General features: G+C 39.5%; 1 long non-coding RNA gene across 5 annotated transcripts in view; it reads right to left on the reverse strand.

Moving 5' to 3' along the window:
- Window positions 1-27,536, reverse strand: part of LOC119088248 — a 167,964-nt gene that overhangs the window by 25,402 nt on the left and 115,026 nt on the right. The window lies entirely within an intron of this gene.

A 27,536-nucleotide genomic window follows, 5' to 3' on the forward strand; every position in this document is an offset into this window, starting at 1 on the left:
ATTATATGAACAAAGCCAATTAAAAGAATGCTAGAAATCATTTTATTGCTTTGTGCAACACGCAAATTTAATATATTGAATATCAGAGTTAGAGCTTAATGAAGGAGCTGTTTGGATGTAAATGTGAGTTCATTCCCAAAGCCTCTGGGTCTTAGAAGTCCGTCACGAAAAGCCAAGTTGGCCTGGAAACTGCACAGCTGACAGTGGCCTGAAGAAATGGGAGTGACATCAAAACTTGACAAAGAGCCTCCTTGCCCAGGGACAGCAGTAAGTGTGGGGGCGAGTGGGGGGGGTTGTCTTATCCTACAGCTTCATCAGACCCTGACTAGGTATTTCTGAGAGGCATGAGGAGAGGAACTGTACAACCTCATTAACAATGTCACAAACAAAAAAATATTCCAAAATGATTAACAAGCTGAACTCGTTTTCCCGCTGGGCATGTTCACATTTGAGTGGGCCAATCACAGAAGGATGTTCACATCTTCAGCATATGGGAGTTGCTGTCGGAGGAAAGCAATTACCACACTACACTCTTCCAAAGCTGCTTTGGGCTACAAAAAGCAGCATTAGTTGATGGAAGAAAAGGCATTAAAATATAAACATACTGAGACTCCTTTGAAAATGTATTTGGTTTAAAACAAAATGTTGAAGAGTATTATCTACTTTGCATTTTAAATATTCTGAAAGAAAACATTTGTTTAAAATGTCATGAACATGAGAAGATTCTTCCTTTAAAATATTTGTCAATTATTTCCCACATTTTGTTCTATCTTGGCATCTAGACTTGAATTTCATAGTAAAACTCAGAACTCATTTGAATGACATTTTTTGTTCTTAGCAGAGAGAGAGGAGTTGAACAAAGAAATGTCTTGGTGTTTCAAGTTAAGGCAGACACTGTCCTTTCTCTTTTTTTCTTTTAAAAAATTATTTTGTGAGTGGCGGTGTGTTTGGATGTATGTGTGGGCATGTGCATATGGAGGTCAGAGGACAGCATCTGAGAGTTAATACTCTCCCTCTTTCATGCAAGTTCCAGGGACCAAGCTCAGATCCTCAGGCTTGGTAAGAAGTACTTTTCACACTGATCCATCCCACCTTCTAAACATGCTTTTTCTATAATGCTGGATGATTAAGATTATAAGAACACACACGAATAATGTCTGTTATTTACATGCCTGGCTCACATTATTCATTCTCTATGTTACACATGTGTTATTAAGTCTTAGATGTGGGGGCTGGAGAGATGCCTCAGAGGTAAGAGCACTGGCTGCTCTTTTAAGAGGTCCTGAGTTCAGTTCCCAGCAACCACATGGTGGCTCACAACCATCTATAATAAGATCTGGTACCCTCTTCCAGCCTGCAGGCAGAACAAGGTATACATAATAAGTAAATCTTTTATAAAAAAAAAAAAAGTCTTAGATGTGTATGTACACATACACATATGTACAATTTATTACACAGTGTGTGAAGGAAAAAAATGCTTAACTAAAATACACCTTTGTCCTGCAGTAGGATGAGTGTCCTCTAGTCCTATAGAACCACATATAATAACCCAGAGAAGGCCAACTGGATAGAAAGTCTCAGGACATTCAGTGGCTCTATACAGATATATGTGATAAACACAGGCATCACATGTCCTTGAAACGTGCATCTGTGTGTTCAACCTGGTGCAGATCAAACACACTTCTGATAACTGTGAGTGTACAGAGCATGTGTACACAGTTTCCATCATTATTCCCTGAACAATACAGTGTAACAACTTTGTGCTTAGCCTCATCAGTGTATTAGGGGGAGTGTTGGTAATTTAGGGGTAAACATTTATTGAATAGAATGGTGAAAGTGAAACAGGAGAGATCTAAGTAAATGTGTTTCCAGTTTTCACTCATACATTTTGTGCCCGAGATAGCTATTATAAAGAAGGGAAACAGCATGTGTGTGCACATCACAATGATTTTGGTAAATTCAAAGTGATGCTATGTTGTGATATTGTATTCCCCCAAATATTGGGCATGCTAGTAAACTTATCTGGGGTCAGAGACAGAACAGCCACAATATTAAACACAGAGGATAGGCAGTAGTAGCACACTCCTTTAATCCTAGCATTCCAGAGACAGAAATCCATGTGCTCAAGAATACAGACAGGCATGGTGACTCATCACGCCTTTAATCCCAGAAAGCAAGCCTTTAATCCCAGGGAGTGGTGGTAGAAAGCAGAAAGGTATATAAGCATGAGGACCAGAAACGAGAAGCATTTGGCTGGTTAAGCATTTGGCCTGGTTAAGTATTCAGGCTTTTGAGCAACACAATTCAGCTGAGAGCCATTGGGATGAGGACACAGAAGCTTCCAGTCTGAGGAAACAAGACCAGCTGAGGATCCTGCGAAGTGAGGTAGCTGTGGCTTGTTCTGGTTCTCTGATCTTCCAGTTCACCCCAATACCTGGCTCCAGGTTTGATTTTATTAATAAGAACTTTTAAGATTCATGCTACACTATATGCTTAAAAAATCATGGAATTATTGTTTACAAACAGATGCAGTTTATTGAATATGTAGAATATCCGAGGAGGGGAAAGTAACCAGCAAGCAAAGCTGAATACAAAGTTTGTACGACATCCTGGTGAAGGATGAAAAAACATAAGGTCAAGAGGGATTGTAGAAGGCCAGGGCCATGTGATTGGCACAGCAAGGTCAGTGTTATGAACTTAGTCATCCATCATTAAACAGATGAGCTAAAAGAACAGAAGTCTAATGGAAGAGGAAAATGGCAATACAGAACTCCAAGCAGCAGAGATAATGGCAGCTAGAAACTGTGATGGAAGCTTGTCTTACAGAACAAAACTGACAAAGAAGAAATCAAAGCACTGTTCACCTTGACAGGGGAAGATATGAAGAAACCAAATGTTCTCATCCGTAAGAATGGAGACAGGACAGAAAAGAAATGCAGAGAAGTTTGCACCCAATGTTTCGGCCAATGAGATAAATGAGTAGGAAGAGATCAGAGTATCAGCTCCAACTGTGTTAGAGTGTGAACGACACATGACATCTTCTCTTGTCTCTGTCCGCTTTCCACCACAGTAGCAAAACACCCGAGGAAATCAGCTCAAAGGGTAGAAATGTTTGGGAGTTCACACTTTCAGAGGGATTGATCCATGATGGCTGGTCTCTGGTGACTTTGGGTCAGGGAGTGCTTCTTGGCCCAAAAAGGTGGTGGAAGAAACCTACCAAATGGAAACCAAGAAGCAAAGAGAAAGGAGGGGCCACGAACTCAGTGTCTCCTTCTAAGACACACTGGCCCTGGCATCTCTTCTTTTACTCTCAATGAATTTTGATGGCTACACCACATTTACCAGGAGCATAGGGAGGGCAACATGACAGGGTGGAGTCATAGCCACGGTGAGGATGCAGCATTTTTCCGGTGGGATAGCGTTATACTAATGCCACTCAGATTACAGTGTGGAGTGGAAATTTAATTTGAGTGGATCAGAACAAATTCTTGAATCAATATATAGACAGAAAGCAAGACCTGAAGACTGTGGTGGTGAGAAGTGGAAGTGAGGTGAGTAAAAGAGGGGATAAGAGGAGAGGAGCCAAACACGGGCTGGTGTTTGAGGATCTGGTCTCTGAACAGGCAAAAGGAATAAACTGAGGGGAAAGTCAAAGGTACCACCTTGAATGTGACTCACTTGGGGTGTCAAGGACCTGTGCTTGAGATGTGGGGAACAACAGAGTATTTGATGCAACCTAGAATCATTTTCACTAGGTTGTTGATTAAATGCCACTGACTCTCAGAGGAGCTGATCTTAGCAAGAAATAGTGACTCATCATGGCTCTCATGTGAATATTTCCTGAGGTTAGATTCCAGATGACCCATGCTAAGATTACCTGGAATTACTTAGAAGTCTCTGGAGCCAGGCTGCCTGCTAAATCTGATGTCATCCCAAATTAGACCTGCACAGTTCTAATATGCTGAAGTGTGATAATCCCTGATAGATGATGGATGAGGGATGTACCACTGGGGACAGAATGGTGTGACTGCTGGGCAGATTTTGGATGGTATGGATACTAACAAAAGAATTCAGGTCTCTAGGGAGGTTAGGAAGGAACTATCAGAAAAAAAAATCCCCCCAAAATAACAAGAAACACATCAGAGAAACCAGGGTTAGACTGCTTCAGATTTACATGTTCCAAATTAAAGTTTATAAAACACTGAATATTTGCTTCTCCACTCAATTGTAAGGCCATGAGCTTCAGAGATTGGCTACTTAGCCTCAAGGTCTCAATGATGTGGCATAGGAAACATGTCTTCTTTGTGTGTTTATATTGGCTCTGTTTTTGTTTGTTTGACAAATGAGCACAAATGTTTAAGTCTCAGTAATGATGTGTTATTTATCATGAATGATAGGGAATAATTTCAAATGGAGTTCTGAGGGAGAAGATAGATTTTAAATAAATTTGTGGTATTTTCTATTAAAGGTCTGAGGTGAATGCTATTTCCTAGCTTTAAATTTTGTTCATGTGTATTATCTAAGCCATGTGGCTATTATATATTTATATTTAATTCAACACACATATATCTAATCTGATAGATTTTCTTAGCATTTGAACATACTGAAAATGCCATGCATTTCTTCTGAAGTGGAGCTATAATCAGCTAATGATCAAGGAAAAATGGAATCATCTAATAGGGGTCTGCACTACTCTTTAGAGGTGATTTGTTATGTTATAAATACCCACAATGCAGAGGGTGTAGAAGCCTTTCAGGTATATATGACAGGAATGTGTATAGCCCAAAGCTCTATATTTTAAAACACTCTTTGTGGGATTGAAATTTTAAAGACTAAAAAAGGCAACAGAAAGGAAAGATGTAGGATAGCTCGACGTATATTTTTCTGACAATATGTCACCACACATCTTTTCAATTTAGATTTTGCTGGTTGGTGCTGTTTTACCCCCTCTAATTTAAAAACTCTCTTATATCTTTCTGTCACTCACTGAAAGCTTGATTTGTATTTGTCTTCATAAGGTTCTAATGTATAATAATGAAACAAATAGGAAAAGGTTATAAAATTATTGCAAAGAACATTTGAGATAGCACAGGAAAGGCCTCCCTTGTGGAGAAGGAGTATTCATGTAAATGATCCAGCCCTTAGTATTTCATTCAAAAAATGATTCTTTCCCCTTCAGGTGGCAAGTCGCATCTGCATTTAAATAGAAAAATGAATCCCAATTGAGATTTCAGCTCGTGGAATCAACAAGAAAGCAATCAGGTATTGGCTGGAGTTTGCCTTGGTATCATACAGCCCAACATAGCTGAGGATATGCACCTACACAGATTCATGAGATTAATTCTGTCGATGAAGATTCTAGTACATCTTTTATTTCCTCTTCTCGGAATATGAAAAAAAAGTCAGACAGTAGCCCTCAATATGAATCTCTCAAAATGCTTTTCTCATCAGATATTTATACTTAATGATGCTTTCCATTATGACTTTCTCATGCATGGGCATGCTGTGTTTTAAGTACATTCACCACCACTGCCCTCTCTTGTCTCCTGTCTCACTTTCCTATTTCTTTTTGTTTTTCCAGACAGCCTCCCTTCTACTTCATTTATTGTGTGTATGTGAACCGTTCTGCTTCATCGAGCTGTTTACAGGAGCATGCTCCCCGTTGTCAGTGTCTACACCACTGAGGAAAACGTCTCTCCCTCCCCACCAGGATCTGTGTATACATCCCCAGGGAGTGTGGGGGGATCTCATGAACCCATCTCCCTTTGCTAATCAGATGTTGGTGATCAGATCTTATGCAGGCAATCATGGCTGCTGTGGATTCAAGACTTTAAAGACCATGTCTTCGCTGATGTCAGTGTTCCACACCACTCTCTCCCTCGCTCTGGCTCTGGCTCTGGTGTTCGTTCTGACCTTGATTCCATGACATTCCCTATGCTGTGAATATGGAGATATAGATGTCTTTTTTATGTTTGCAGAGTTTGCAGTTATTAACTATCTGTGCCTTGAACAGTTATGTGTCTGCAGGCACAGTTATGTTTCTGCAGTCAATGCTGACTGCTACCAATAAATGAATGAATGAATAAATAAATAAATAAATAAATAAATAAAAAAAAAGTGTCACTGACCAAAGCTGAGAGCAGCCTGTTCTATGACATAAACACAACTGTTAGCCACACTATATCTGTTTAGCAAAACCTACAATAACTTGTCCAGTTGCCCCTTTGACTTTCCTGTGGTGGTATTGTGTATTCTAATAAATTTATCTGGGGTCAGAGAACAGACAGCCACTAGATACAAAGGCTAGAAAATGGTGGCACTCACACCTTTAATCCTAGCATTCCAGAGATAGAAATCCCTCTGGATCTCTGTGAGTTCAAGGCCACATTGGAAATAGCCAAGCATGGTGACATGCCTTTAATCCCAGAAAGCCAGCCTTTAATCCCAGGGAGTGGTGGTAGAAACCAAAACGATATATAAGGCGTGAGGACCAGAAACTAGAGGCATTTGGCTGGTTAAGCATGTAGCTGGTTAAGCATTCAAGCTTTGAAGCAGCAGTTCAGCTGAGAGCCATTGGGATGAGGACTCAGAGGCTTCCAGTCTGAGGAAACAGGACCAGCTGAGGAACTGGTAAGGTGAGATAGCTGTGGCTTGTTCTGTCTCTCTGATCTACCAGCATTGACCCCAATAACTCGGCTCGGGTCTGATTTTATTAATAAGAACCTTTAAGATTCCTGATACATCTGGCGCCCAACGTTTGTGGTACGAATTCACGAAAAAGTGCCGGTTGTGGTGGCGCACGCTGGTAGGATTTGCTGAAGGAGACAGAGGCAGGAGGATCCCGAGTTTGAGGCCGGCCTAGGAGGCTTGGGAGAAGCTTTGGCCTGGACTGAGCCACAAACAGTGGTGGGACCATGGAAGCAGTGGCTACTGCTCCACGTTGCCAGCTCCTTCTCATCATGTTGGTGACTGCGGTGATGCTGCTACCTGGGACGAAGGGTTTAATGCTGCTGGTTCAGAGAAGAATTGCCAGGACCACCGTGTTACAAGAAAGCATCGGCAAAGGTCAGTTTGGAAAAGTTTGGCAAGACAAATGGTGGGGAGAAATTGTTGTGAAGATTTTCTGTTCTAGGGAAGAATGTTCATGGTTCCAAGAGACAGACATTTATCAGACTGTGATTACTCCAAACCACAGAGGAGGCAAAAAAAAAAACAAAAAACAACAACAACAAAAAAAAAAATCCACAGGAAACCATGACTACGCCTAACAGTGACTTTGAAATCTTCAAAAAGATGACAGGATCCTACAATGATGATTCCACATGGACTATGGTAAAGCCATTAAGCCGATTAACACCATGGAAAAATCGACTTTGGACTACAAACTGGTCAGGACAATTTCGAGAGGACTACCTGAGATGATCTAGCCTGGCAGACTACTTGAACAAGGACTTGAAACAAGCCCTGAACTTTCCTATTATGCAGAGACTGGATGATACAGGACTTGATGATTAACCCAAAAATTTTCTTTTCAAGATTCCCTAAAGATATCTTCACCCTTAGAAAGCAAAAAGAAAAAGAGAATATAGATATGAGATAGATCATTGAATCTACTCTGAGAAAAAAGATAAAAAGAGAATATAGATATGAGATAGATCATCGAATCTACTCTGAGAAAAAAGATAAAGAAATAATAGGATAAATAGGTAGATCATTGAATCTACACTGAAGAAAAAGGGGAAGATATAAAAATGACAAAAGGTAGACTACTGAATCTATTATGAAAAGAAAAAAGAGAAAATATGGATATGATAAGATAAAAAGGGAGATCTACTTTTAAAAGGAACTACTTGTTTTAAATAAGATAAGTAATGAAAATTTTTTGGTCTGAGTTTATCAGATGTTACTGGACTGGACATTGTTAATATATATAATGGAGTTTTCATCTGAATCTGTCAAATGTTAATGGACTAGACATTGTTAATGTAATCTTGACTGTATATTGCATATACTTATTGAAGATAGTTTTTCTTGTATTAGTTATAAGCTTTTTTAATTTTAGACAAAAAGAGAGGAAATGTGGTGGTATTGTGTATTCTAATAAATTTATCTGGGGTCAGAGAACAGACAGCCACTAGATACAAAGGCTAGAAAATGGTGGCACTCACACCTTTAATCCTAGCATTCCAGAGATAGAAATCCCTCTGGATCTCTGTGAGTTCAAGCCACATTGGAAATAGCCAAGCATGGTGACATGCCTTTAATCCCAGAAAGCCAGCCTTTAATCCAGGAGTGGTGGTAGAAACCAAAACGATATATAAGGCGTGAGGACCAGAAACTAGAGGCATTTGGCTGGTTAAGCATGTGGCTGGTTAAGCATTCAAGCTTTGAAGCAGCAGTTCAGCTGAGAGCCATTGGGATGAGGACTCAGAGGCTTCCAGTCTGAGGAAACAGGACCAGCTGAGGAACTGGCAAGGTGAGATAGCTGTGGCTTGTTCTGTCTCTCTGATCTACCAGCATTGACCCCAATAACTCGGCTCGGGTCTGATTTTATTAATAAGAACCTTTAAGATTCCTGATACACTTTCCCATGTCACAGTACCAAATGGAAATTCCTTCCTATGGATGGAGCCTCGATTCTCATCAGAAAACAGTTGGCTGTCCTCATAATGGACTTTTCATTATCTCACCAGTGGACTGAATTCTTCCTGACACACTGGTACTTTACACACAGGTCCATCCCTCAGTAGCAGTTGATAGTTCTCCACATTAACTTGCATGTCAACTCTTGGCCCCATGAGGACATGACAGCAGAGAGGAAGAGTCATCATTAAGTCAGCTAGAGCTTGAATTAGTCCATGTTCTGCATCCACACCACATGGCATCTTCAGCACCAGGGTCTTGCTGACTGGTTGTAGTGGGCAATCCAAGTGGGAGTGACATTGGCCTGTGTTGTTGTGGGGCTCTCCATAGCCTCCCTGGCCAGAGGGAGGCCCCCCAGCCCTTACAATGGAATTTTTGTAGATCATTGCTTTTCATAACACTAATCACTGAAAGATCTCTCGATACCTATAAAATGATAAACTGTATGAAGGTCCTCCCTTAGAGGGCATTCCTGTCTGCACCATAGAGAGTACTTACCTTACTTTTCTACCAGCTGTCAATAACCTAAGAAATTACCCACAAGATAAAATGGCAGGTGTGGCGTCAACAGCCTTTGGGTTGCTGTCTAGCTTTCACCACCAGTCCCAGCTTTCAGTGTCATTTCAGCACTCACTGTGGTTCCTAGAGGACTAACAGCTTTACTCAGAATCTCCACAGAAGACTTTTACAAAAATGTACTTCAGAATTTTACCACAATTCAAAGTGTAAAAATTGTCTTTGAATCTGGTAACTGATGATGTGCTAGGAATCAGGAAAGGGTACTGTAGAGAAAACTCTGAATGAGAATTTGTCTTCCTCCCACAGAAGAACTGGAAATGTTCTTATAGCAGGGAACATCTTTCCTGAGACTCAGTTCTCCCTTTATGGAGCTAAATACTGAGTGTGTGGTGTTATGCCCAATAGTTCCTGAATGAGTTATGTCTGACATTGGAGACTGCCTCTTTTGAGGTGTCATTTTTGCAACAATGTACAACTATCCTTCAAACACTATGCTCTGAATACATTTTTGTCAAGAATTTCTCTGCTATTTTATATATGGTTAAATAATCATCAAGGAATGCAAACTAGCATCTTCTTTGCAAAGACAATATTTAAATGTTTTTCACCTTTTTCATACATGTCAGCATTGGCACGGGATGTTATTTACTCATTAGAATGCAGAGAGATACACAATCACAAGGGACTTAAATGTACAATCTTAACAGCAACAAATACATCTACCTGGTACCCTTGATAATGTGACTCTTCTATGTGACTCTTATGAAATCATGTATTTCTTGGTCGCTTCAGCTTCAGGAAGCATGATGTCACTACCTCAGTGTTTAATGAGAGACAAGTGAGACTGTTTGACATGTAGCAGGCTCAGGAACTGTCAATGTGGGCTAGCTGCAGCAAGTCTTCATAGAAGAGAATCTATGAATTTCCTCCTGCATGTAGCTTTCAAAAGATTTACATATTTGAAATAAATATTGAAAATACTCAGTTCCCTCATCTATAGATATTAGATGTTTCTAGACATAGCTTAAACATTACAAAGATATCAGTTTACATCATTGATTTTTCTTGACGCTCAGATTGTCTAACTTAAATTCCATAAAATACATCATGCCATCATATGCCTTTGTTATCAAAAAATGCAAAATGAAGTTAGGGCATCTTTAATGGTAGCCTATGCTCAAAAAGATGGACTATTTGCATCTCTAAAAATGGCATGAAGAAATTAGATTTTCTCAAAATTTTACTTATAGAATATGCTAGTAAGAACATATTAATGTATTTTCTGCATAAAAATATTGTGCAATGTTCAGGCATAAAGAATCAGCCCCACTTTAAGCCTGTTTTTTTTTCTTTTAATGCCAACTGCTATCTGCTACAGAGATCATCACCAAAGCAAGGGATTGATTAATGAGACAATTGATCACTTTGTTACATTAAACGGATGTGGGAAGAATATGTTCTTGTACCTAGCTGAACGACATCTGCACCAAACCCTCCTCCACTTCTCAGTGAGAACGTGAGCTTGTGTTAAAGTGCCTCATTTACAAGGAAAAATAGCTGCCTGCCAAAAAAGAGCAATGCAACATAATTACTCTTAGCTTGGAAGCCTACTATTATTTTATTCAATGACATTCCCAAATGCGGCTGGAAGAATTTGACATGAAACATTTTTTGTTAGAAAAAGCATCTTTCTGCTTATTTATAATATAGATATGGAACCAAAATATGAATGGTGGAAATGAGCTTCCATTTAACAGTGACAAACTGCTTTCCACACAAACCCCTTAGATGTCAACCCTTTGCTGCTATTTTTGGGCCAGAATGGTACACAATATCACAAACAGCTTTCTAGATTCAAAGCAAAATCTAGCAGAAATGGTGTTTTCTGCTGGAACACAGAGGCCATCAGAGACTGTTACAGATGATAGACATCATTTAATAGACAAAGTACGTGCTATTTCTACCAGGGAATGATTCAACATCTACAGAGTGTCATCCATATAAAGTGACAGTAAAAATGTAAATAATATGGTTGTCAATATCACATCGTGAGTAAGGAAAGGTATGAACACAAGGTCACATTTCCCCTCCCTTGAGTCTATTTGATTGCTAGCCTATGTGGGACATTACCCATTTGGGGTGTCAAGCATGAAAGTGAGTTCAGATTAGGAAGTCTTGACTTAGATCATTTGATTTGATTTCCTCATCTTGTTTTCTTCCTCTGCCAGAAGAATGCAATAATGCTAAGTTAGTTTTGAGTTGCAAAATGATATAATACCATGTCTTCCCATGAATGCTATGGGTCAATCATTTTTGTTTGGCACATTATTTGGTCCTGAGGTAGAGAGGCACAAGGCACACCTTATCACTTGCCAATGCAGGTATCATATGATGTCAAAGGAATTCTATGGTAGTAATTTAAGGATGAGCACTAGTAAAAAGCACTCACCACACTGAGCCAAAAAACTGGCTGTGAGGTAGGAGAGCAAAAGCAGTAGTTGTTGGTTACAGATTCTCAGCTTGTACCATTGAAGAGCTGATGTAGAAACATGGAATTCAAGTGGTTTTCCTTATGATAATACTACAGAAGAAAAAAAAACATAGTATTGACACAGAAACTGACTCAGCCAAGATTACTTAAGAAACACTGGGATCACATTTCCCAAGCAATCTAAGAATAGGTATTCACAACCACTGTACAACACTGTGCAACATTGCAAGGAAAAGTTAAATCAGGGGGGTGAAAAAAAACGCAAGAAACTCTGGATATGGGGTCAATAAGGACAGCGTGAATAAACTCAACACACAAATCTAAGGTGGGAACAAATATTTCTGTTCAGAGAGCTTTGCTTAAATAAAGCATGCTCCAAAGTTATAGTTATTGGAAAGCTTAAAAAGATACAGATTGAAGTATGTCACCTAAAAATGAAAATAAAACAACAAAAAGAGCCCATCTGCTACTATCGAACCAACAGTAATCACAGTTACTCATCACCACGGTCATGACCAGAAGGATATTTTCCCTGAAAGTGGGAAGGGGCCATGACAGTCTTTCTTACTTCCACTTCTCTTTGATAGGCAGATTTTAGAAAGAAATTTCACAAGTGATACAGTAACTCAAAAATATCTACTGTGATAGTTCAGATTGGGTTACACACTAGATGCAGTTGTCTTAACATAAATGTAGTATCTGTTGACCTGTCATGAGCAAGAATTATGCTTCCTGTCTGGATTCCAGAGGCAAATCTAAGATAAAAGATTATCAAGATTGGTTTCTAAATTAGAGGTTATATAGACAGCAAACATTTAAAAGTGTTACTGTCAAGCACACTTGGGTTATGTGAACTTCCTGTATGATATTACACCGTGGTTCTGCACATTAGGACACCTGGGGAGGTGGAATAAAGGCATTCAAGGAGTTCAGCCTTCACAACTTCCATCTAACTAAAATTCTAATAGTATAAAGGGAAAATACACCATGTTATTGTCAGATAAGAAAGGAAGGGAGGGACGTGAGAGCGGTGGCTCACGTATTTTTGCTGGCACACAGGGACATACTCCAAAGTGTCATCACTATAAGCAAAAGTTTCTGTCCTGCCTGGTCCCCAGCTATTCAGTCCCAAATAAACACGCAGAGGCTTACAATAATTATAAAACTGTTTGGCCTATTGCTCAGGTTTATTACTAACTAGCTCTTACACTTAAATTAACCCACAATTTTTGTTTATGTTTAGCCACTTGGCTTAGTACTTTTTCTCAGTCCAGTATCATCTTACTTCCTCTGCATCTGACTGGCGACCCTTTGCCTTTCCTCTTCCCAGAATTCTCCTCATCTGGTCACCAGCCTATACTTTCTGCCTGGCTACTGGCCGATCAGCCTTTTATCAAACCACCATGAGTGACAAATCTTTACAGTGTACAAGAGCATTATCCCAACAGCACACCAGCTTCCTGCTAGGGGAACACTGGTAAACCTGTCCTTGTGGACCATACCATTGGTCACAGATACGGGCCCTAGTTTGACTTCAGGAATCCTGTGGTGGTATTGTGTTCCCCAAAATATTGTGCACCCTAATAAACTTATCTGGGGTCATAGAACAGAACAGTCACTAGATATAAAGGCTAGAAAATGGTGGCACTCACGCCTTTAATCCTAGCATTCCAGAGGCAGAAATCCGTCTGGATCTCTGTAAGTTCAAGGCCACATTGGAAGCAGCCAGGCATGGTGATACACACCTTTAATCACAGAAAGTGAGCCTTTAATCCCAGGAAGAGAGGGCAGAGGGCAGAAAGCTATATAAGGCATGAAAACCAGGAACTAGCTGGTTATGCTTTTAGGCCTTTGAGCAGCAGTTCAGCTGAAATTCATTATGGATGAGGACTCAGAAGCTTCCAGTCTGAGGAAACGGAATCAGCTTAGGAATTGGCAAGGTAAGGTGGCTATGGCTTGTTCTGCTTCTCTGATCTTCCAGCATTCACCCCAACACCTGGCTTCAGGTCTTCTATTAATAAGACCCTTTAAGATTCATGCTACAGAATCACCAATATCTGTATTAATTTCTAAGTCACTGTCTCAATTATTGTTCATTTTGAATCCTAATTTCCAGAATCTTTCATAACCCAGCTGTCTTTTGATAATTGTGAGTGTGTGGAGTGAGTGCTCTCTTTGAGGTTTTAACTTCCCTCCATGGGGCCAGGCGGTTGTGGTGCACACCTTTAATCTCAGCACTCCGGAGGCAGAGGCAGGTGGATCTCTATGAGTTCAAGGCCAGCCTGGGCTACAGAGTGAGTTCCAGGAAAGGCACAAAGCTACACAGAGAAACCTCTAAAAAAACAAAACAAAAGCAAAAACAAAACAAAAATCAACTCCCCTTCATGGAAAGTTAAGTCCATGTTGCCCAGCATACCCTGTCCTCCCTCTCACTCAGTCTGTTTGACAGATACTTGAGGGCAGGAACCTGCTTTGTGAGCAGAGCATTCCAAAACATAACACTCAGTTTTTTTCAGTATACTTCATATTGTTCTCCATCTGAAATCGCTCTTCTACTCACAGTTTATTTAATATAAAACACAATGATCATTCTATGTTCCACCCATTCCATCTGAGAGAATCATGAGTCCAGCTCCCAGAACTCTGACAAACCAACCTGCCAGTCTCTATCAGCTTCTTCATCCAATAACTGGAAAACCTCACAGCGGTCACCACAGTTGTCCCTATCCTTTGATTTCACTCATCTACCTATCGCCATTTTTGCAAGCTGCAGGAAGAGTCGTCTATTAAACAACACGAGTCCGATTGTGTCAACATCCTGCCTAAGCACTCCTCAGACCTACCACAATCTCTATGACAGAAGAAATCCAAACGCTTTATCATGCTCTTACAAGCTCTGCTCTGTTGCTTATCTCCCCACCGGATCTCAAAACATTCTCCATCCAACTGCACCAGCCACTCTGGCCTTTACCCTTGTCTCTGTTTGTAAGTAACACTGTCTATTCAAATCTGTTTTCTAAAGATTGGTTCCCTTCCTCCCTCACATTCCTCTGCTTCTTTACAATGGCAGACCACCACCACCACCCACTCTGATAATCACAAAGGCTCTCTATATATGCTTATTACAGCCTTATTATGAAATATACTGCATATGTTTAGTTACTGTCCATTTGTTGTCTGTCCTTTTAATAGGACATCAGAAGAATGTTTAATAATAACATACAGAATCCTTTTTGTTATTTGCTTCAAACAATGTTATGCTAAAATGATATATATTAGTTGTCACATAAAAATAAATGAGGGAAGTATAAGTAAATAAGTTTGGTAAAGTCTTTTCACCTGTAATACAGTTTCATATCATACACAGAAAGAATTTTAAATTATGCATTGCTGGCTGGAGCTAGAGATGGCTCACTGGTTAAGAGTACATATTGTTCTTTCAGAACACTGTCATCAGACAGCTCAAAACCACCAGCTTGAGGGCATCCAAAGGTCCTGGTCTCCAAGGGCTTCCATACTCATATACGTGTGGCACACCCACATACACACATATACATATGCATATAATTTAAAATAAAAAATTCTTTTAAAATGTTACACACACACACACACACATACACACACACACACACACACACACACACACTACTGACCACTGAAGAAGGTAAAATCCACACTTGCTGACTCCAGACAAGGTTGCTTCTGGACCTCACAGCTGTAAATAATCTTTCCAGTGTCTTGTTTTTCATCTATGAGAATTGATTTCTTCTCAATCTTTCCAATGTGCTGGCTTCCAGGCTTCCATCATTTTCTCTCTCCCCCTTCATATATATATATATTCTTAAAACACTCTAATTGTTTAGAATTTGTTCCTTCTTTTTCTATGTTCACAGAAGAATAAGCCAAAGGTCCACACTTCCTTCTTGGCCCTTTTTGACATGGAAATAAATGTTATTTGTTTTTATCAATCCCCAAGGCACCACGAGTGGCTATTACTGCTGAGACCACAGTCATCCATGCCCATAGTCCTCTTGGAGCCTCACATTTTACTGTGCATTCTGGGATCTGAGGAAAGGTGCGATGGGTTACTTCACCTCTGTACAATCCACTCACTACTTTGAAATTTCTGTTCTCCTTATTTGCCTTCTCTCTGTTCTCACTGGTCCCAGAAAACCGTGGATTTATTTTAACGTCTATGCATTTTTGCCTTTTCCAGAACATCTTATCATTAGAATCAAGCAATGTATTGTTCTTTCAGGTCAGCTGCTATCATTTTGTGATATCAATTCTTGTTCCCTTTCTATCTTTCTGTGGCTTAATCAATCATTCCTACTTAATAGTGTCTTCTCTTTGCCTGGATTCACCACAGTGTGCATCCGTGTGCTGAAGGAAATTTTGGTTGGATTAGGTTTGTATTTCTGAAATAATCAGTCAACTTCTCACTCCTGAGTCTTGAAATTGTGCATCTCAAGCCTTCCTCTTGCTTCCTGATGTAAGTGGGGACTTTCGTACATACCATGCTGAGTGCTGAGACAGCCTGCGGTGCCTTGGGACTGTCACATCGTATCTGATACTCCTTGGGTGTAGTCTCTGTTCCTGGCTGGTAGACAGTGGGAATTCCCCATGTCCGTTGTTTCTGCAGAACAGGGCTTCTGTTCAGTAATCCTGGGAATGCCATGACCATTTGTTTAAGGCAAGTTTACTAATAAGCCAGTTATATTGAGTTATACCTAAGTATCATCCCTATTTTAACTATATTTTTAATTTAAATCTATTGTTATGAGAAGTGAGATCGCTCAGTGGGTGAACATGCTCGTAGGGCAAGTCTGGTCACCCCGGTTCAGTTCTGGAAACCATGTGAAGGTAGAGGGAAACGCCAATCTGCAAGGTTCTCCTCTGACCTCCACAGTCATCTCAAACACACACACACACACACACACACACACACACACACACACACACATAGACACCACACACATACACAAACATATACACACATCACACACACAGACACACACACATCACACTCACATTCCATACACATACACACATACACACACATACACAGACACCACACACATACACAAACATATACACACATCACACACATCACACACACATACACACATACATACACACTCACACACCACACACACATCACACATATCACAAACATACATCACACACATACACACACACATACATCACATATCACATACATCACACACACACACACACACACACACACATACACACACACCCCACATGTGAAATCACAAGAACTAACAAGCTAAATATATTTGAAAAACTTAAATTTTTTTTTCAACAATTACAAAAAATTAAAAATATATCTGTTAAAAGGCAATATATTTTTATGGGCTATATTCATTGGGTGTTTTTTTATGCAAGTTAAAATGTACCTGTCCTCTCTAATATTTATCATTTTTGGTGTGAAAAAATTTTAAGACAGTTGTTTTTTAATCTGCCTGCACTATCGTGGTGCATTAGCAGCACCAAGTAAAAATAAAGAAGAGGGACACGAAGTTGTGGGGTTAAGTTTGTGAGGGCTGTCAGGAGTTAGGAGACAGGGACATATTTGGGACTTATTTGATCAGAACACATTTGATATGTTTATGAAATTTCTAAAAATAAATAAAATTTATAAAGTAAAATTTAAAAGTAGTTTCTTTGCCGGGCGGTGGTGGCGCACGCCTTTAAGCCCAGCACTCGGGAGGCAGAGCCAGGCGGATCTCTGTGAGTTCGAGGCCAGCCTGGGCTACCAAGTGAGTTCCAGGAAAGGCGCAAAGCTACACAGAGAAACCCTGTCTCGAAAAAACAAAAACAAAACAAACAACAAAAAAAAGTAGTTTCTTCTCTCTTCTTGATATACACATGTGTTATCATCAGTAGTCACCCTCCTGAGACTGCTAGAAAGAACACCCTTTTGTGCTTCTGAGTATAATTATTCCTTCTAGTCAACAGTTCCCTACAACCCCATGTCATCCAACTTCTGTAGTGGGGAGGGAGAGCAAGGTTCTTCTTACTCTTCTGATTTCCTCATAATACATTCCCTGGAGTAGAACTGCTTGGTTATATGGCAGTTCCATTTATAGTTATTTAATTTTGTTAGGGTTTTTTGTTTTGTTTTGTTTTGTTTTTTAATGTTGCATGGGTGTTTTGCCTGCATGGATGTATGTGTACTGAATGTGTGCCTAGTGTCTGAGTACACAAAGGGGAATCAGATGCCCTGAAATGGGAGCTACATTTGGTTGGGAGCCACTCTGTGGGTGCTGAGGACAAAGAACCCTGGTTCTTCCTATTCAGGAAGAGCACCAAGTGTTTGTAACCACAGAGCTGTTTATTTTTAATTTCTGAGACACTTCCTTGATAGCTTCCCTAACTCTTGTCCTAGACCTTGTCACTGTGGAACTGTACAGAGCTTCTCTCCTGTATGTATTTTCTGCAGCTTTTGTTCTCTTCTGTGTTTCCATAATAGCTTCTCCTGCTGGGGTAAGATGGTTACATTGTGACTGTGATTTACAGTGCCCTGATGACCAGTGGTGGGATGGTATTTTTATATACGCTGACTATCTACTAGTGTTCTTTTAATGAATAATATTTCATCCATTGCCATTTTAATGAGATTATTAGGGGTTGGTGCAGTGTGTTTGAGGATTGTGCCATTCAGTGAGGAATGCCAGGCAAGAGCTGTAATGCGCAGCCACATCCCTGATCACACAGCCTTCTTGCTGTTCAGTTTTTGGTGCTCTTTCTATATTGTGGTTAAAATTCCCTGAAAGCAATACTGTTTGCTGATGTTTTCTTCCATCCTATAGCTTCCCTTCCATATGTCACTCAATTCCTCTGCTTTTCAAACACCTTTAGGTTGCCTGTTTCCCTTCTGTTTCTTGTGCTTTTAGAGGCTCATTCTAAAACTTAGTCATGACAACCGCTAGGATGTCCTCCTTGTGAGTTTTTGCAGTGTCCTCATAGAGTGTCTTAGTTAGGTTTCTATTGCTGTGAAGAGACTACAACTCTTATAAAGAAAACATTTAATTGGGGTGGCTTGCTTGCAGTTTCAGAGGTTCAGTCCATTAGCATCATGATGGGAAGCATGGCAGTGTGCAGGAGACATGGTGCTTGAGTAAGAGCTGAGAGTCCTACATCTTGCAGGCAACAGGAAGTCAACTGAGACACTTGGTGGTATCCTGAGTATAGGAAACCTCAAAGCCCATTCCCACAGTGATAAACTTCCTCCAACAAGGCCATATCCACTTCAACAAAGTCACACTTCCTAATGGTGCCACTTTCTATGAGATTATTGGGGCCAGTTACACCCAAACTACCACATACAGGCTTTCATTTAAGTCTTTAACATTGAAGATTGAGTCTTGCAACTGGTATAAGACCCAGTCTCATTTCACCACCTGCAGACACCAATTTCTCATAAGACATTTCGCGAAAACTGTGTCCTTTTCCCAAAGTGTGTTTTTTGTACCTTTGCTGAAAGTTAAGTCCCTTGTCCAGTTGTTGTTTTAAATGTCAGCAAATGGCTGTGATGATCCAGCATGACTCCATATTAGACATGAAAGCTAACTTATAGTAAAGATAAACCAGGTTCATTCCTATTTATGATTAAATCTCCATTTCTTAAGGATTGGGCTATGCCCTACCTGTAAACTTCCCTACAAATGCTTTTTTAATGCCTGTTCCAGGAAATGGCAGCCATGCTTTTGTTTCAAAAAGTTGTTATGACCACCTTGCCACCCTATTTGTTTCTAAAGACTATTATGACTGTTGTTGTGACCCCCTTGTTAAGTGCTGCTTCTGTAACCCCTCCTATTTGCCTGCCACATCCCCACTGGAAACCCCCTTCTCCTGAGCTATAAAAACCTTGTCTTCCCCATGTCCAATGCTAATCTCTTGAAGCCCACCTGAGGGAGAAGCAGCCCCCATGTACACAACTTAAAAAAAAAAGAAAAAGAAAAAGCTTGCTTTAATTAATTTGGCCATGATGATTTGGGTCAATGGCATTTCTGCGTGCATCGCTGGGACTGACAGCTGTTTGGCTGCTCCTGTTGTAGTCAGGCTCCGACTCAAGTCCCACAGTGCCGAAACTCTCTTGGTTCTTTCTGCTCACATTCCTTTTGATTTGTTCTTCAGCTTAGAAGAAGCAGTTTTTTGTGGTTCATTACATTCATGGTTGTTTTCTGCAGTTCTGGAGAAATGTCACAGGTATTTTGATGAGATTATACAGAAGCTATAGATTTCATTGACAATGTAGCATTTTAAAAATGCTGATCACCCCCAAGTGATACCCAGAGTCATCATCCCTGCACATGCCCTTCACCTATTCCTCCCTGACTAGAAATTGTATTCCTCTTGTTTAAGTTAATTGTGAAGTATTTCACTTTTCGAAGCAACTGTAATCTACATGTTTTTATTTCCAATTGCTATTGATATATGGAACTAGTTTTTTCATTTTTATTTTGAAATATTTCAAAATCTAAAACTGACAGTATTGACAAGGCAAGGTAGGACAGAAGAAAGGAAGAAGAGAGGGGGGAGGGAGAGAGGGAGGGAGGGAGGGAGGAAGGGAGGGAAACCAATCTGTGCCTATATCCTTGAAGAACAAGCATATTCACAAACTAAATCAAGAAGTATACTAAAGATGATTGTTTAATATGGTGAAATTGTGTTAATCTCAACAATGCAAGGATGGCTTAAGGTATGCAAATCAACCAGCACAATACCATACTAACAGAATAAGGAGTAAAAAAACATGCAAACATCTCAGTTGATAAGAATATATTTGAGAAAATTCACAATCCCTTCAAAATAAGAAGCTGCAACTAGTCATTTACAGGGGGGAAAATGTACCTAAGAAAATTTGCTTACATTGAATCAATAGAGAGCATTGTGAGTAGTGAGAAGAGTTTAAAGTGGTCTATCTGGCATCTGGAATAAGAGAAGGATTTGACTTTCAAAAATTTTGTTCCTGGAGTGTCTGGAGATAAAAGTCAGAGCTATCCTGAGGCAGAGATACATGTAGGCTATATGAACTGGGGAAGGGGTCAAGGTGTATGTCTGCAGATGGTGTGATTTTACATGCAGAAAACCACAAAGAAACCACAAACCCACTTATAACTAGTAAATTGTCTCACCAACATTGCATTCTAAACTTTGTGTCTATTTTGACTTATACACTTTTGATGTTTCAACAGAGTTTTGTTTTTTGTTTTCTTTTTTAACTTGTTAAAGTTGATTTTAACATTTTCCCTGATATTTGCTGTTTAAGTCTCCTGTCAGCTTCAGCCCAGAGCCAACTCCTTGCTTGATAAACAGCCCTTATATTCTTGATAAAATTCTGTAAGAATTATTCCCAAATGTGCCTTTGTGTTCAGTAGACTACTGTGGTCTTGGTGCCTGCATTCAAGGGTGAGTCTCAGTGAACTGGTAATTTCACTTTCACAGTGAATGCATTTTGAAACTATTACATAAAAACAGGAATACCCCTTTAGAGGAATTAAAGTCTGACTATTCTTTAAATGACTCGAGGAGGTTATCAAACACTCCCCAATAGTAGTGGCTGCAGTAACTAAGGCTCTGAGGAGCAATGAGGAGATGAGGAAGAAGCTCTCACAACTTTTCCATTTATAACGCTTGTTTCCCTTGTCTCCTCCTTTTTGCACTAGAAAAAAATTGAATTAAATAATTCAACCTCCATCAACTCTTAATTCATTAATTTCATCTTTATACTGAAATATACATTCAATTTTCAAGAATGGTTAATGAAAGACATTTCTAATCATTGAACTTCAGACTCTAATCACATGCTTAGCTCTGTGGTAGGTGTAAAGAAATAAAATTTTAAAAATAAAATAAAAAGCTTTATTGAGACAATCAGGCTTAATCCATGTAAATACCCTAAGTCTAGTCAATCAACGCATCCTTGGATGGAGCTATAAAATATAAAACTTTCTTTGAAAATACTAATAGCAGGATTATAAAATAAATACTTTACTAGTCATGAAATAAACTAAACTAGCAAGGGGGTGGTGCACCAGCCTTTACAGGTCTTTGCTTACATTGTGGCAAGTTTTGTTACGGCCTATATATCTCAGTCATTGCCAACTAATTTGGCCTTATATTAAGCCTTAGAAATTCTAAAGTGGTTGGCTCTTGTATGTTATTAAAAGACCAGCCTTAATAATATACTTCCCAGGGACTCAGAAGAGAAACTACGAACGGGTGAGAAATAGTTTCTGGAAATAAATCCAAGTACATCAAACTCTTTGTCCGTCTACTTTATTCCTCTGGGATAAAATCCTATCTACATAGCTTCAGTTCTGTACTCAAGCCTAGTTCCTTTCTGTTAATTCCCTTTATATTTATCTGCTGTCGCTTTTAAGTTCTATCTAATTCTCTCATCTTAGTTCTCCCCATCTAGGTTCTCATCCATCTAGTTCCATCCCATCTCAGCTCCTTTCCCATTTCCGTCTTTCTCATCTTGTTTTTCCCCATCTGGCTCTTCCTCATCTTCCATCTCGTTCCTCTAGTACTCTCTTCTGGCGCTTCAATCTAGTTCTTCCCCATCTAGTTCGTTCCTCTCCAGTTCTTACCCATCTAGTTCTTCTGTTCTCTTTTTTCCTCTCTCTCTTCTCCTCTCACTCTCCTTATTCTCTCATTTCTCTCTAAGTCTCTCAGGAATCAGTTATAAACCCAAGCAATAGCAATCCTTTTGCAGAGCAAGGTCACCAGGCATGAATTCTTATGGGGTCATAAAGGCAGGTAAGAATTTTCCTCAGGCAGTGACCATCAAGCTTTCTTACAACCCAAAGGGGAAGTGATAAAGGAGGAAGTCAATAGGGAGCTAATCATCAGTTCTTATATCAAGAAGGGAAATTATGTGCTCAATCTACATTCCTAGAAGTGCTTAGATAAGAAATTAGGAGTCTATTAGTAAGGCTGTAAGGAAGGTGGGCCTCACCCTAAATTGTACAAGAAATAAAGCTGTCCTCCTGACTTAGGAGACAGGTGTTGTTTCCTTTGACCTTGGATGCTTGATAGGTATTTTAGATAAATACACTGTTAGCAGTTCTTGGAAGCATGCATAGAATTACAAGAAAATCACTGTAGGTACCAGCTAATATATATGCAAAAGCTAAAATATCACCAAGACTTCTTAAGCTATGGCTTGACTTTTGGAGAAGTCCTTGACTTTTCTAAGTAGTAGTTTTTGTGAAGGTAGCTGAATTCTGTTACATTTTCCTGCGGCTTGCAGCAGTTGGCCATAGGAAACCCAGTGAAGAATTAATTAATACCTTTACATTCACCTTCAGAACTGAAGTCAAAGTTTCTGCTCCTACTCCAGTGTTTTCAGTCTAAAACCAGAAAGAGTAAGTCTGAAGTGTAAACAGACTTCTATGATGTCATTTCATGCTCTTAGACAGGTATCACCCTCTAGATGAATACTTTGGAGGGAACTTGAGCAGAAAATGAAACCTTCAAGCCAAACACTTAGGTTTAAAATAAGTCAGATAACTTAGAACTGCCCAATGTCAAGAAATGACAACAGATCTAAGACAACCTTGATGACTTCTTCAGGCAACCAGCCAATGACAAAATTGATTGCTCCATTTCAACAAAAGAGAAATAAGTGAAAGTTACAGAATGTTATAGAATGGGAGAATACTGCTCCTACTTTCCATGTCTGTCTAACACCCAAAATTTACCATTTTGCAAACATAGAAAAGGACATTTTTCTGACAGTGTGCTATTTCTTCCTCTTGTACATGCCAGCACTGTTTTTATCCCTTTTTTTGGTAGGGAATCATCTGATCACAGAAAATGAAGAGTTTTCACACACACCTCAGCTTCCCCTCAGCTAACAAATGACACTAACATTTGTCTCCTGGTCCAACCTTCATTTCTCCTTTGTGATGACATCTAAAAACTGTGTCACTGAGAGCATGACAAACCATATCTGCTAATTCATTCCAAAAGGATGAGCTGACATTTGCTAGACATTTACTAAAACAGTATGAGTGAACCATTGTCTTACATTTATGGCAGACCACTGAGAAAGCATAGTAGTTACAGTAGATATTTCAGATGAGGAGTCTGAAGTTTGGCCTACAACCAAATTACACATGTGTAGATGTAACTGTCTTATTAAATAAGAAACACAGAGCCAAATGCAGAGTTAAAAGCCCAAGAGGTCAGAGCAATAGCTAAGAGCTGATATTAAAAAACCTTTCTTACCCTTCGCTGCCATTGTTGTCCTTCCCCTCCGAGAGAGAGACCTACTTCCTGTGTATCTGTCTTTTTATTGACTTTCTGTTCTGTCTTCTCATTGGTTCTAAACCCAACCATATGACCTCCTCATCACTGCCTATCTATACAGACCTCTGCTGTGGATAACGCTCTATATAAATAAAACACTGATGGCCAGTGACCAGACAGGAAGTATAGGTGGGACAAGGAGAGAGGAAAATTGGGAAAACAGGAAGAAGGAGGGGGAGACACTGCAGCCACCTGCAGGACAAGCAGCATGTAAAGACGCCGGTAAGCCAAGAGCTATGTGGCAAGGTATAGATTTATAGAAATGGGTTAATTTAAGATATAAGAACAGTTAGCAAGAAGCCTGCCATGGTCATACAGTTTATAAGTAATATAAGCATCTGAGTGATTATTTTATACTTGAATTATGGGACTGCAGGGCTTGGTGGAACCTGGAGAGAAGCTCAATATTTTTATTTAAAACAGGTTGATTATAAATGTAATCTCTTTATAAAAAAGAAAAGGGGATATGATATAGATATATAGGATATAGAGATGATAAGATAAAAGGGTAGATTAATGAACCTACTTTTAAAAGAACAACTTGTTTAAAATGTTTTACATTGGTATAGATTTTAGTTTATGTTTAAAATGTTTTACAATCATATAAATTTTAGTTTATTGATACAAACTTGAAGTTAATTTTGTTATACTGTATATATATTTCTATTCTTGTTTGAGGTATTATGTTCATGTAACTCATTTAAAATTGTAATGGATAATTAAGAAATAGATTAATAATTAGTCACCTATGATAATCATATTTATAGCCATGTTAGTTAATTCCTCTAGGTATACATAGATATATTTCAGATAGATAGGTAGTCTTTAAACACTTCAATGACCTACAGAATATGGCATTTAAAATATTTTAAAAATTTAGACATTCTGGACAGTGAGACATGTCTGCTCCTGACAGCACTGGATTTACTTTGGAGAGGAGGATGGGCATCGAAGACACTCCATATGGAGTTTATCTTCACCTTGGCAAAGATAGCCATTCGGGCAATAAACTGTTCTTGCCTGGACTGCTTGATCGATTGGACATGCAAGACCAATGGAAGGATGACCACTGAACTTGGCTTGACAAGATGGTCCTTCAGATTCCTGCTTCGCAGAGAAAACTGCCAGACACTCTACAGGACACTGACAAAAATGACAAGGAAACTCTAGCCCTGTAAGCTAAAGACAGATGCCCCAGCTTCACAAGGGAACGTTGGGTGACTGTCCAGGCTGTCAGCTGTCTCTGTCTATCCTACAAGACTCCCAAACGTTACATAAATCCTTCTCCCATTTCTCAGGTAATATTATATCCTTCTGAGGTCTTTGATGTGGTTAAAGACTAGATAGTTGTAATTTCCTCAGTTATGATAAAAGATAAGTTAGATATAAAACCTTAAACTCACAAATATAAGATAAATAGGACATCTTTAATATTGTAACTGTAATTCTTGCTCGAAAATTGTTTTGTTATATGTAATTTTACCATGATAAAGTTAAAACCTTCCTTTATAAAAAAAGAAGAAAAGGGGAAGTGCTGTGGATATCACTCTATATAAATAAAACACTGATGGCCAGTGACCAGACAGGATGTATAGGCGGGACAAGGAGAGAGGAGAATCAGGGAAACAGGAAGAAGGGGAGGGAGACACTGAAGCCACTGCCAGGACAAGCAACATGTAAAGATGCCGGTAAGCCACGAGCCACGTGGCAAGGTATAGATTTATAGAAATGGGTTAATTTAAGATATAAGAACAGTTAGCAAGAAGCCTGCCACTTATACAGTTTATAAGTAATATAAGTATCTGAGTGATTATTTTATACTTGGATTGTGGGACTGTGGGGTTTGGTGGAACCTGGAGAGAAGCTCTCCAGCAACAGACCTCCAGGTCTTCTATGGTTGGTATTGAGATTAAAGGCATGTGTCTCCATGCTGGCTGTATCCTTGAACACACAGAGATCTGCCTGTCATGTGATCAGGATTAAAGGGTGATCAGGATTAAAGGTGTGCACTGCCCCGCTTCTGCTATGGCTTGTTATTAGCTCTGACCCTCAGGCAACTTTATTTATTAACATACAAATAAAATCATTTTTCAGTACAAATAAAATATCACCATATACATGTATTCACATTTTTATGTGACTGACAAATGTTGCTTGGCCTACTATACAGCAATATTGAAAGATTTAAAGTTCTCATGAAGGAGACTTTGGTCTAAATAAGAATATCCACTGTAAAAAATGCTTGATCAAATGCTAGTTTTTACTTATTCTATTTATTTTGGCTGTCTCAAAATGTCTAATAGCAGTAACAGAGGACATTAGTGAAATACTAAATTACCCCTTTCTGAAACTCCTATTAATGACTCAGTGTGGAATTCTGGACTGGATTTAGAACCCAGAAGCAATGGTCCAGGCCCACATGGGGTGTTTCTAAAGCCAAATGCTACAGGAGACATATTAGTGTATGTGTACTTTAAAATACATATATAATATGTATGAATATACATATGAATATTTTAAATAAAATTATACCATTTGCAGTGTTAATACTACCTCCAAGATCCATAGACTCTTTAACAAAAAGCCCACTGCCAGGCATGAGAAATCCTCCTTTGAATCACTGGTCAAAGGAGTCTGAGACACTTCTAAAACAACACAGGTCATCGGCACTCTGCTTGGTTGCCTCCGAGAATGTGAAGGTTAAAACACTGTTGCTGAAGACCCACATGTTTTGGACATAGAACTTGGAGGAATCAAGCTGTACTGAAAAAATTCTCTCTGAAAATTGTTTTCATAGGACAAGAAGGTGCTATGTAAGCTGCCAGGGGAGAAAAGCAATGAAACATCCTACTATCATGGGTGTGGCAAATCTCATGAACCTGGACCCCTAGATGAAGAGCGACAGGTCATAAATGGCTCCTGGGAGATAGGAAGTCAGTCAGTACTCCCCAGGGACCAGATTTCTGCTATTCATTCAGTCCTAAGTGGTCAGTCCCAAAACATGGGAGCAATACTAGATGGACTCAGCAGGTGTGTGTGTGTGTGTGTTTGTGTGTGTGTGTGTGTGTGTGTGTGTGTGTGTGTAAACATTTAAAGTATAAGAGGTCATGAAGCTGAGACCAAACTAGGCCCTCTGAATGTTGGTGACAGTTGTGTGGCTTGGGCAGTTTGTGGAGACACTGGCAGTGGGTATTGTAGCATGAATCTTAAAAGTTCTTATTAATAAAATCAAACCCGGAGCCAGGTATTTGGGTCAATGCTGGTAGATCAGAGAGACAGAACAAGCCACAGCTATCTCACCTCGCCGGATCCTCAGCTGGTCTTGTCTCCTCAGACTGGAGGCCTCTGAGTCCTCATCCGGAATGGGTCTCAGCTGAATTACTGCTCAAAAGCCTGAATGCTTAACCAGCCAAAATCTTCTAGTTTCTGGTCCTCACACCTTATATATCTTTTTGCTTTCTACCACCACTCCCTGGGATTAAAGGCTGGCTTTCTGGGATTAAAGGCGTGTGTCACCATGCTTGACTATTTCCAATGT

The sequence above is a fragment of the Peromyscus leucopus genome, chromosome 6 (assembly GCF_004664715.2).
Source record: "Peromyscus leucopus breed LL Stock chromosome 6, UCI_PerLeu_2.1, whole genome shotgun sequence".
NCBI classification, from domain to species: domain Eukaryota; kingdom Metazoa; phylum Chordata; class Mammalia; order Rodentia; family Cricetidae; genus Peromyscus; species Peromyscus leucopus.